The sequence below is a fragment of the Pongo abelii genome, chromosome 7, assembly GCF_028885655.2.
Source record: "Pongo abelii isolate AG06213 chromosome 7, NHGRI_mPonAbe1-v2.0_pri, whole genome shotgun sequence".
Classification (NCBI taxonomy): Eukaryota; Metazoa; Chordata; class Mammalia; order Primates; family Hominidae; genus Pongo; species Pongo abelii.
The window spans coordinates 145607031-145618553 of NC_071992.2; positions in this window are offsets into that span (position 1 = coordinate 145607031).

Here is an 11523-nt window from a genome sequence, read left to right on the forward strand (position 1 = left end):
AGTGTCTACCCGGTAGATGAATTAAGACATCCTGGAAGATCAGAATGCCAAGGAAATATGGTCCTTCACACCAAACCTCTTTCTTGTTACTATCGTGATATAAGACACGGGTAGGAGTCCCTGTAACGGAGACCTCTGATGACAGATGTACCCGTGTTTTCCAGGAAACATGTTGGAGGCTGGGCCCTGAAACATGTTATAGGTCTGAACCCTGACATGTTTATTTATTTATTCTGAGCAATTTGCCCAACCCTAGAAGCCTTGTACATCATAACATGGATGTGCTTTCTTAATTATTCATGCCATTAATAATTGACACCATTAATAACACTGCAATACCATTAATAATTGAGCACATAAAATGGAATTCTCTGGAATTAATTTATTATCATTAATTTTCTCTGCCAGCTTGCTCATTAGAATTGTAGTCAGGGTCTGTGCATCAAATTATTTAACTTCTTCAGGCTTAAAAGGCCAAGGAATCATGGAACTCACTTCAACCACTTCCTTTTCTTGCTATTAACAGATCCCCTTTCACCTTTTCGCTCTCTAGGAAAGAGGGGAAAGCTTTTCATGAACAACTCAACAGCATTCAGCATATGCTCACTGCTGGCTTATCAAATGTGGGTTCAAGAATACAAGCAAGGAGGAAAGCTGCCTATGGAGATACACAGCCTTGCAACAAACGTGCTCTCAGGGCTAACAGTGCTCCCAAGCCACGTCCAGAATTCAGCTCCTTTCTTGCCATAGACCCAATGAGTTGTGATGCTCACCATCCCTATTTAAAGCTTTGCCACCTATCTGCTCTTCCAGGATCCCTTTTCCTTAAGCTGGACAAGGCAGAATATTCCTTCCCCCCTCAATCTCTCCTTGATGCTATCTTTGAAGACAGGCCCATTGACCCTTTTAAGAATTTCAGAGCCAATTACAATGAAGAAACTGAAAGGAGTGAACAAGAATTACCTATGTAGATAATACACACAGGCTCAATATTGTGATGTTAGAGAACCCTAATCCTCATGCAAGGCACTGAAATTTATTGAGACTAATCTCTTTTTCTAGAAATGGGTATAATAACTACGGCAAAAGTAAAAGTGGTAGTCCTGGAGATGCACTGCCCCAGGACCACATTCTAGGGAGGGACCTGATTCCCAGGTAAAGGAAAGTGTTAGCAGACAGCTCCCAGCTGTCAGCTTCTTCAAGATCTGAGCAGGTACACAGAATAATTTATGTTAGGTCACACACTTCCCAGGTAGGAAGTGTGTGACCCAACTCATCTGGTTTACCTGGGACTTCCCTGACACCAAGTCCTGCATCCCAGGATGGGTCTCTGTGCTGGAGCTTGACCCTATAGGTACATCTGGAAAAGCAAAGACATTTGCCCGCAACATCTGACAAGGACAATCTTTGTGAAGTTCTGGGTTTATTGTCTGGAACAACAGACAGCAGTAAGTCTGTTCTTCTCCCCACCCCCACCCCCTGCCCACACCAGCTGAGCTGAGTACAGCTGCCCACAAAACCCACTGGGATACTCTGACAAGAAAATTAATGTGTTATATTCCTCCTATGAACTCCCAAAACACACCATAACTTCCTAATGGTGCTCTCTACATTTTGTCTTTTATTATAGCTATTGCTGAACTTGTCTTCCTCTCTCTCGGGGACTGTGAGCCTCAGACCTCATGCCAGTTACTGACACATTTGTGTTTGAAGAAATGAGCAAATGATTGGCACACTGCAACCTATACTTCTCTCTCATATGCCCATTAAAGTTTAAGAGAATTCCCAACATCGAGACATTAAACGTATGTGAAAACCTGTGACATTCAAACCTAGTTTCTCTGACCTCCACCTGAAATCCTAAAACCTGTTTTGCTTAACTCTTAGGTTTGTTTGTGCATAAATGAATCTGTTAAATAATAGATGCAAAATCACTTTAGAAATTATTTATATAAAAGGTTAAACCTAGAAATACTTCTATATCTGGGTTTAAACATAGTCTAATCCTGTCTTTAAAATAAGCCAACCTTTGTCAATTTGGAATTGCTATTCCAAATTGTAATGAAGCTTTCCGATAAAAAGAAATAAAGAAATTGATATTATCTAGTACCAGATACTTATTGCTAATCTTCTCTTAATGTATTGTATGATTTTAGGAGCTTTGAAAATCTTATCTCTGCATATTGTATTTTCCCTTATGCTTCTGCAGGTATCTATAAATAGATATGATCATGTTCTCTAGAATGCAAATTGTGGCTATCTTTCCATCTGTGTGACCTCATTTAACCTTCCTCCTGGATTTAGTCCTCCTGACTAACCTGAGGGACAAAATTCACAGAATCACCTGGATGCTTTGATGAAGGATACTTAACCCCAGTGACAGAAATAATCTTATCTCCGTTGAAACTTATCAACTATTAATTAGTTCACTCGCTGACCAGGGCTCCATCTGCACCCAATGATATTAAATGCTGTAAGAAAAGTAAACCTCTGGGATACAGAGGCCCTAGAATTTGAAACTGTCTACTTTCCTGCTATTAGAGTTTGAAATTGTTTACTATCCCAAATTAAGTAAAAAACACAGCTTCAACAAAAAATGTTACAGTAAATATCATCATCTGACATACTATATATTGATTCATTTATGTGTTTATTGTATATATGCCTCCAATATAAATAATTTCAATAAGGTTAAGGATTTATGTAAAGAGTACTTATCACGGTAATTTTTTTACCTGCTAAATGAGTAAATGATGAATTTTGAATTTTCAAACTTGAAACATCTCAAATGGAAAAAACCTCCAAAGCCATCTAGTTCAACTGGCACTCTGCATCTCTGTGAGCAGTCATCATCCTGAATGTGAAACTTTCCAGGAAAAGGGCTCATTATCTCCCAGGAAAGCAGTTCAGTCATTTTGCTTCAATTGTGCCATCAAATAAGTTTACTCACAAGGCACTGTTTTCATAACATCATACTGACTTTCGCATTCGTTACAAAGCTATGAGCCTTAGAGCTACCTTTGAGGTTCAAGTCAAATAAAGTTTTTCACAGACAACATTTATTGAATTTCTATTGTGTTCTAGGTGCTTTGCTCACACTAAGGAAGTAATGTTTTGTGTACCCATTTTCTAGATGAGCCAAATGAGCTTTAGAGAGGTTCTTACTAAGGCACCCAGCTAAAAAGTGGCAGAGAATTTAGTTCTGAGTTCAGGACTTCCTAACATTATTATATTCATTGTTCAAAATAATAATAATTGCAGAACATGTAGATAGCTTACAAAAGGCTCACAGATCTCTCTCACTCAAAATTTATCGGCACTTAATGAGTAAGGAAGGCATAATTCATACTGAAGCTAGAGATTGAGAGACAAGTTTAAGACAATAAATAGTAGAGTTGAGTTAAAACAAGTTAACTGGAAATAAATTTCATGTTGTTTACACTAATACCACATCACTACAACAAAAAGTTTCACATTCTGTAAGTTAACTCCTTCCAAAAAAATGGACATTTATTATAATCACTTAATTAATTAATTAATTAAGACATCCTTATTGTATTTCTATCAATCATAAGCCATGATTGGAACTGAAAGGGTAAGGATGAAGAAGGTATCAGCTCTACATGCTATGAGTCCACAATCTTGTTGGAGACAAAAAGACATTCACAAAAAGGTTCAGGAATATTACAGGAGAGGGTAAGAGTTAGGAGTCATGCTAGCTCTGAGACATAGTACAAGAAAGATATTTCAACCAGCTAGTCTCTGTAGTTACTTGTGAACACACTTTCCTTCTCTATTAGATTGTAAATATCTTAAGGGCAAGAATGATGTCTCGGACATTTTGATATCCTCTTAGCATGTGACAGGGAACTTTGCACAAAGTAGGTGACAATGATGGTGATGTTGTATAACACAAACTATGATTTTACACAATGGCATAGCTATTCATCTGTTCAAATAAATCAATATCCTACATGGGTTTATTTTTTTGTTGAGGAAGGTGATCTACACCTGGCAATGAGAGTAAGTATGGTTGTCGAAGGAAAGAGAAGATTTTAACAGTATAGAAATACCAACACCTCATTTGTATCAAAACAAGAACTGGTAGAACCAGGATTCAGTGTTGCTAAAATTGAATGAAAAGGTTTCATGTCCTAGGGATAATTTTTTTTACAATAAGTAAAGCTTTTTAGTGGAAGTGGCTTTTGATATGGGCCTTGCATGATAAATAGGTGATCAGCAGCCACATAGTAGAACACAAGAATAGGACTTGATATTATTTTGTATGGCTTTTCTAGTTTCTGACGCAAGACACTTGAAGGCAGAATCAACAGCTCAATTATGTAAACAGAGAATTCATTCACTCTTGTGCAAGAAAATCTAGTGTGATCGCTTAATAACATATATTTACTCTGCATGAGTCTCTGGCCCACATTAAAAGAAAATTGCACTTAAAGCTACCCCTGCTATAGCTGTCTCCTTGGCTATAGAAATGTATGCAGAAAAAATGACTATAACTGCATATATAACGTTAAAAGTGTCAGAATTTGAAGCAGATAATCTAGTAGTACTTACTAAGGCTTAGTATTTTAAATTTAAAGAATAGAATCATATTCTTACCATCCATGTGTAATTCAGCTGTCTTTGCATTCTTGTTTGTAAAGAGAATATATCTTACACCCACCAATACCAAAAAGTTCTATATGCTTGCTTTGAGGCAAACTGTACTACTAGAACTATACCTGATTAGATCAATTTCAGAACCTGAAATTTTCATTTACTAAAGCCTATGAAACAACAATTCTAAAACAGTCTTTCACCTAAAATCAAATCATCCACTTAGGTGCATACACCAGCTGTAATACAATCTGCTACAAAATACCAAGAGAGCTGAACTCTTCGAACTTTGTGGGTATTCAATGCCAATCTTTATGTATGTTCCTTAGGGTTTTCCTGGTTCATGTACCTTGTGTTGGCTGTTTAGGGGTGATAAGTAGTCACAGCTCTTTTTCCTCTGAGTTCAGTTCAAATTGAGACAAGAATATTAGACTGAACCCGGGAGGCAGAGGTTCAATCTCAACAACTCAACAAGCAAGAAACAACCCCATTAAAAAGTAGGCAAAGGACATAAATAGACATTTCTCAAAAGAAGATATACAAGCAGCCAACAAACATAGGAAAAAAATGATCAACATCACTAATCATTAGTGAAATGAAATTAAAACCAGAATGAGGTATTACTTGCACCAACCAGAATGACTATTATTAAAAAGTCAAACAACAACAACAACAACAGATGTTAGCATGGATGAAGAGAAAAGGAAATGCTTATATACTGTTGGTGGGAATATAAATTAGTACAACCTCTATGTAAAACAGTATGAACATTTTTCAAAGAACTAAAAATAGAACTACCATCTGACCCAGCAATTCCACTACTGGTTATATACCCAAAGGAAAAGAAATTACTTTATCAAAAGACACCTGCATTTGTGTGTTTATTGTAGTACTATTCACAATATCAAAGTCATGGAATCAACCTAAATGCCCATCAAGGGACTACTGGTAACAGATTCCTTCAGTGTTTGTTTGTATGAGAAAGTCTTTGTTTCTCTTTCATTTTTAAAAAATAATTTCACAGGCTACAAAATACCAGGTTGGTGAGGTTTTTTTCTCTGAACACTTTAAATATTTTCTTTCACTCTTTTCTTACTTGCAGGATTTCTGAGGACAAGTCAAATATAATTCTTATCTTTTTTTCCTCTATAGGTAAAGTATTTTCTCCACTGGATTCCTTCAGAATTTTTTCTTTATCTTTAATTTTATGTAGTTTGAGTGTGATATGGCTCGGTATAGTTTTCTGCATTTATCCTGCTTGGTATTCCCTAAAATTCATGAATCTGTGGTTTGGTGTCTCTTGTGCCAGGTTCTAATTAGCCTAGTTGTGCTAACTCATGACTCAGTGGCCAATAAAATGCTTATGAATTCACAGTTTTATTTCAAGCCTTTCACACATTATGCAAATTATGCAAATATATTCAATATACACAATGGAAGGAGGGCACTAGGGAAGGAACCACAGAGAGTAGCTCAGCTAGGGAGACCAACATGCTGACAGGACAGCCCCAATACACTGGGGGTTGGGAGCAATCCATGGGGACATGGGGGTGTTGCTGCTTTTTTCTCAGAGGAGAGCTCTAGCAACACAGCAGAAGGAAAGGAGGCCTCAGTGTTCTCATGTAAGCATCTTGCCATGGTCAGTCTCTTTGCAGTTTTTATGCCCCTCCACAGGAGTGTCCATGGCCATTATCTTTAGCTGTATTTTGGCTTCACTTTCTTGTCAGGTCTCAAAAGGGTCTGGCCACAGCAGGTGACTTCTGATTACCTCAATCCACCATACGTACATTCATCATTCTGAGGGTTCAGCAATGTCACTATAAGCTGAATCACCTGTCATAAGTACTCCATTTTGAGATATTTAGTATCGCAATGCATTATCATATATCAATGTCTGACATTAATTAAGAAATTCTCAGTCATGTTTGTTTCAAATATTTATTCTCTTCCTTTCTCTCTTTGTTTTCCTTCTGGTACTGCCATTTCATGTATTTACACTTCTTGTAGTTATCCCACAGTTCTTGAATATTCTGTTCCCTTTTTTAGTTTAGTTTTATTTTCTTTGTTTTCCAGTTTGGGAGGTTTCTGTTGATATACCCTCAAGCACAGTGATTATTTCTTCAGCCATGTCTAGTCTACTAGTGAGAGCATCAAAGGCATTCTTTATTTCTGTTACACTGTTTTTTATCTCTAGCATTTCTTTCTTAGTTCTTTCTTAGGATTTTCATCTCTCTGCTTACATTGTGCATCTGTTCTTGCAATGCTGTCTACTTCATCCATTAAAGGCCTTATCATATTAAGCATAGTTGTTTTAAATCCCTGGTCTGATAATTCCAACATCCCTACCAGGCCTGGTTCTGATATTTCTTCTGTCCTTTCAAATTGTGTTTTTTGCTTTTTAGTGTATCTTGTAATTTTTTTATTGATAGACATGAGATACTGGTAAAAGGAACTGTTACAATAAGGCCTTTAGTGGTGGTAAAATGTAGAGGGATGGGCAGTGTTTATAGTCTTAGAACCAAGTCTCAGTCTTTTAGTGAACCCACACCTCTGGCTCATCAACTTCATAAATGCCTCTCAGGTTTTTTTTTTCTTTATTTTCTTTCTTTTTTTTACTTCAGGTGTTTCTATGTGGAAAGCTGGAGCTGGCTGAAGTTGGATATTTCCCTTCCTGCTGGTCAGTGTGGCTGAGATAAAACTGTGGCAGGCTCTAGTTAGCTAATTTCTCTGAGGACAGACTTTGTTGAGAACAGAGTGTGCTGATATATTTCAAAATAGTTCCTTTTCCCCTCCCCGTGCCTGAATAAGAGGGGACTTTTCTCTCATATTTACTGTGAGAGCCTGGTTGAGTTCCTGAGATAAAACTCACAAAGGTGTGGGGCCCCCCTATGACTAGGTCCCTCTGGAGTTTTTAAGTCTCACACTTGTCTACTTTGAACCACCAGCAATTTGTCAATTACGGTTCTGGATTCCCAGCTCCAGCACTGGTTCCCATGGGGATTTCTGCTCCTGAGTTTCTGCTCCAGTGAGTTGTGATTCTCTGTATTCATCTGCCTGTCTCTCCAGCTTTAGAGGCAGCAGTTTGCCCTCTGACCTACTTCTCTTATAGATCTAAGAAGAATTGATCCATGTTGATTTTTCAGTTGCTCAGCTTTTCCCTTATTAGGATGGAGTGGTGACTTTCAAGCTCTTTACATGCAGAACCAGAAACCAAAGTTCCATGGTAATTTTTAAAGCAAAAAAAATTACTAAATATTAAAAGGTATGGTTTTTGATTATAAAAGCATCAACCTTTAAGGAAAATGTACCATTGCAAAATTTGTATCCACCTAATAACATAGCTTCAAAATACTTTATAAAGCAAGTACTAACAGAACTAAGAGAAATAGACAAATTCAGTCACTTGGCAGAAGTTAATGCATATGTCTGTAAAGTTCTGATTAAAGTAAGTAGACATAAATTCAGTAAGGATTTGTGATATTTAAATAGTATGAATAATAAACATGAATTACTCCACACAGAAAACTGTTGATATGGTTTGACTCTGTGTCCCCACCCAAATCTCATCTTGTAGCTCCCATAATTCCCACATGTTATTCCTACAGGGACCTGGTGGGAGATGTTTGAATCATGGAGGCAGGTCTTCCCCATGCTGTTCTCATGATAGTGAATAAATATCACAAGATCTGATGGTTTTAAAAATAGGAGTTTCCTTGCACAAGCTCTATCTCTTTGCTTGCCACTATCCATGTAAGATGTGACTTGCTCTTCCTTGCCTTTCACCTCCCACCATGATTATGAGGCCTCTCCAGCCATGTGGAACTGTAAGTCCATTAAACTGTAAGTCCAATAAACCTCTTTCTTTCATAAACTGCCCAGTCTCAGGCATGAAAACGGACTAATACAACTATGAATCTAATAACTGCAGAAAAAAATAATCCACAAGGGAATTTGAGGAATGTATAGAAAACATACTTTTATTATTGTTGATGGTGAATTAGAGGAAGTGCTTTACGCTTTGTCAAGGTAAGCCTTTCCACTGCTTCTTCTACCACCACCACCTCCATCACATTAAACTTATCTTCCTGTATTAAGTAGCTGGACAATTGTAGACCTGCCAATGAGGAGGAAGAAGAGAAAAGAAAACCAAAGCTGTGTACTTGTAGATCTGATTTTCCAAATTCCACATTCAGATCAGGTGCTTCTTTTGTGAGGAGGGTGGCACAAAAAGTCAGAACTGTTTCTGTCCTAATTAATTTCTCTCCTGATAGTGGAAGTTTCCTCCTGGAGACATGTTAATTAGAAATTGTTTCCTTCAGATTTATCCACGTTATCATAAATGACAGGATTCCCCACATTTTAAAGGCTGAAGAGTATTTCATTGTTTGTATCCACTCATCCGTTGATGGACACCTAGGTGGTTTTCATAGTTGGCTATTGTGAATAACGCTGCAACGAACATGGAGGTACAAATATGCCTTCGACATACTAATTTCAGTTCCTTTGGCTATATACCCAGAAGTGAGATTACTGGTCCTATGGTAGTTCCATTTTCGCTTTCTTGAGGAACCTCCATGTTGCTTTCCATAATGGTTATACTAATTTACATTTCCACCAACAATGTATGAGTTATGAGTTTTGTTTTCCCCAAATTCTCTCCAACACTTGTTATCTTTTATCTTTTTGAAAAAAGGCATTCTTAAAGGTGTGAGGTAACGTCTCATTGTTTTAATTTGCATTTTTCTCATGATTTGTGATGCTAAGCATTTTTTCACGTACCTATTGCCCATTTTTATGTTTTCTTTTGAGAAATCTCATTATGCTGAGTGAGGTAAGTCCAGCACAGAAAGAAAGACAAATACCACATGAACTCACTTAACATGTGAATTCTAGTACAGTTGAACTTACAGAAGAAGAAAGATTGTTATCAGAGGGTATGCAGGGGTGGCACCAATAGGGAGTTGTTGATCAAAGGATACAAAGTTTCAGATAGACAGAAGGAATAGGTCTTGAGATTTATGGCACACCAGGGTAACAGTCAATAATAATGTATTATATATTTCAAAATAACTATGAGAGTATATTTCTAATGTTTCATACTAATAAATGATAGGCAAGCGAGGTGATAGGTATGTTAGTTAGCTCAATTTAATCATGCCGCATTATATAGATATATCAAAACATCACACTGTACCCCATAAATGTATACAATGGGATTAAAAAAAGGAAATTGGGTTTCCCCCTAACAGTATCTGAAGGAGATACTGTGATTCAGAGAATGACACAAAAATGTTATTTATAACACTATTTTAGCACTGACTATATTTTTATTTGCACAAAATGTTTGTATGCCTGACACCTCATCTCCAGAAACCAGATCTTATTAACATGTGTATTCCCAACAGTTCACATAGTTCTTGGCACATCAGAGATGTTCTATAAGAATTTGTTGAATAAATTATGAGTCCCTCAAAATTTGGGACAAGATGAGGAAAGGCACTTGGCAGAGACTAAAATCGATCTATGAATAATAAACAGACTTTTACAGAAGTAGTCCTTCCTAAATCATGACACGTAAATGTCTTCCTAAGGAAACTTGGAAATCATCCAAACTCAATCAGGGTAGCTGGGTACATCCTCACATCTAAAATGTAACACAGAACAGTCATGGTTTCATCTGTTGAATTTAAACTGGACAGTCTGAGGGAAGATATGTTAATAGATCCATGTGGTATATATGGAAATAGGGATTGGGTCAGGGTCATTAATGTAGCACAGGACACACAGCAGCTTTCACTGGCCAATCTGAGGCTTTTGATAAACTGAAGACGGGAGACTCAGCATTTAGAGTGCCAGGAAATCCTATTCAACCCCACATTTCAACCCTTAAAGCAGGAATCATTAGCCCTTTGTAACGGAATGAAACACTAAGGTCCAAAGAGAATGAATATTTACTCTAATTATTGCTGTTTGAGAATCAAATCTTAATCTTTCTAATCCCCAAACCCTGGACTCTTTCAACTTTCCTATACAAGTTCCCCAAAATTGCCTTTAAAGGATGTTTTGTATCTACTCCCTTTGCTTGTTAAGCAAGGTACTGATATGGACTTTACTGTCTTTGGAAATTTCCTTCACAGGGGGAAAATGTGATGACACACAAGAAGAGTTTCATTCCTATTATATTTATATTCTCTTTCATTTATAAAATGGACCCTGGCTTAATAATCAATATCTAATGATATTGCTTAGTCATTGACTGTATTCACTTCTTTTTTTAGTAATTCCAATTTTTATTTTAGATTCAGGGGGAACATGCTCTTTTAGTTCCTCCTTTCTTACTCTCATCTATTTGTTGCCCCTCCTTCGTCGTTGACCCTTATCTTTTTACCACTGCAGAGTTTTTAATTTTAGTCAGCCTTACATATCTTTCCACTCATTCTTTAACCCACATTATTATGGCTTCTATTTCTGCTTCTTTCAAAGTTCACGAGTTGACTCCTGCTTTATCTGACACTGTAGTTTAAACTCTGTCCTTTCTGTTTCTCTGGCTGTAATCTCTTCTTATCCTTCTAACTATGCATTCTCAGCCTTCTTTATAGCTTCTCTTTCTGTTTCCTCTGTTTGAACAAGTATTCTCCAGTGATCAGTCCTCTGCATTCTTGCTACTTTTATCTTTGTTCCATTTCCAAGTAGTTTCTAGGAGTCCAAGGATTCACCAAGGAGATGTGATGGTATGAAGGAAAATAATGAGGACAAAGGGGGAATATGGCACATCTTCTTTGAACATTTATTTTTATTAAGATTTGGAGATAAATAGATTGTTTTATAACAAGACTTAAATGGATATATTATAAAATAAGAAGACAAAATTTACATAAAATTTTAAAATGAGACATGAGGCATGAA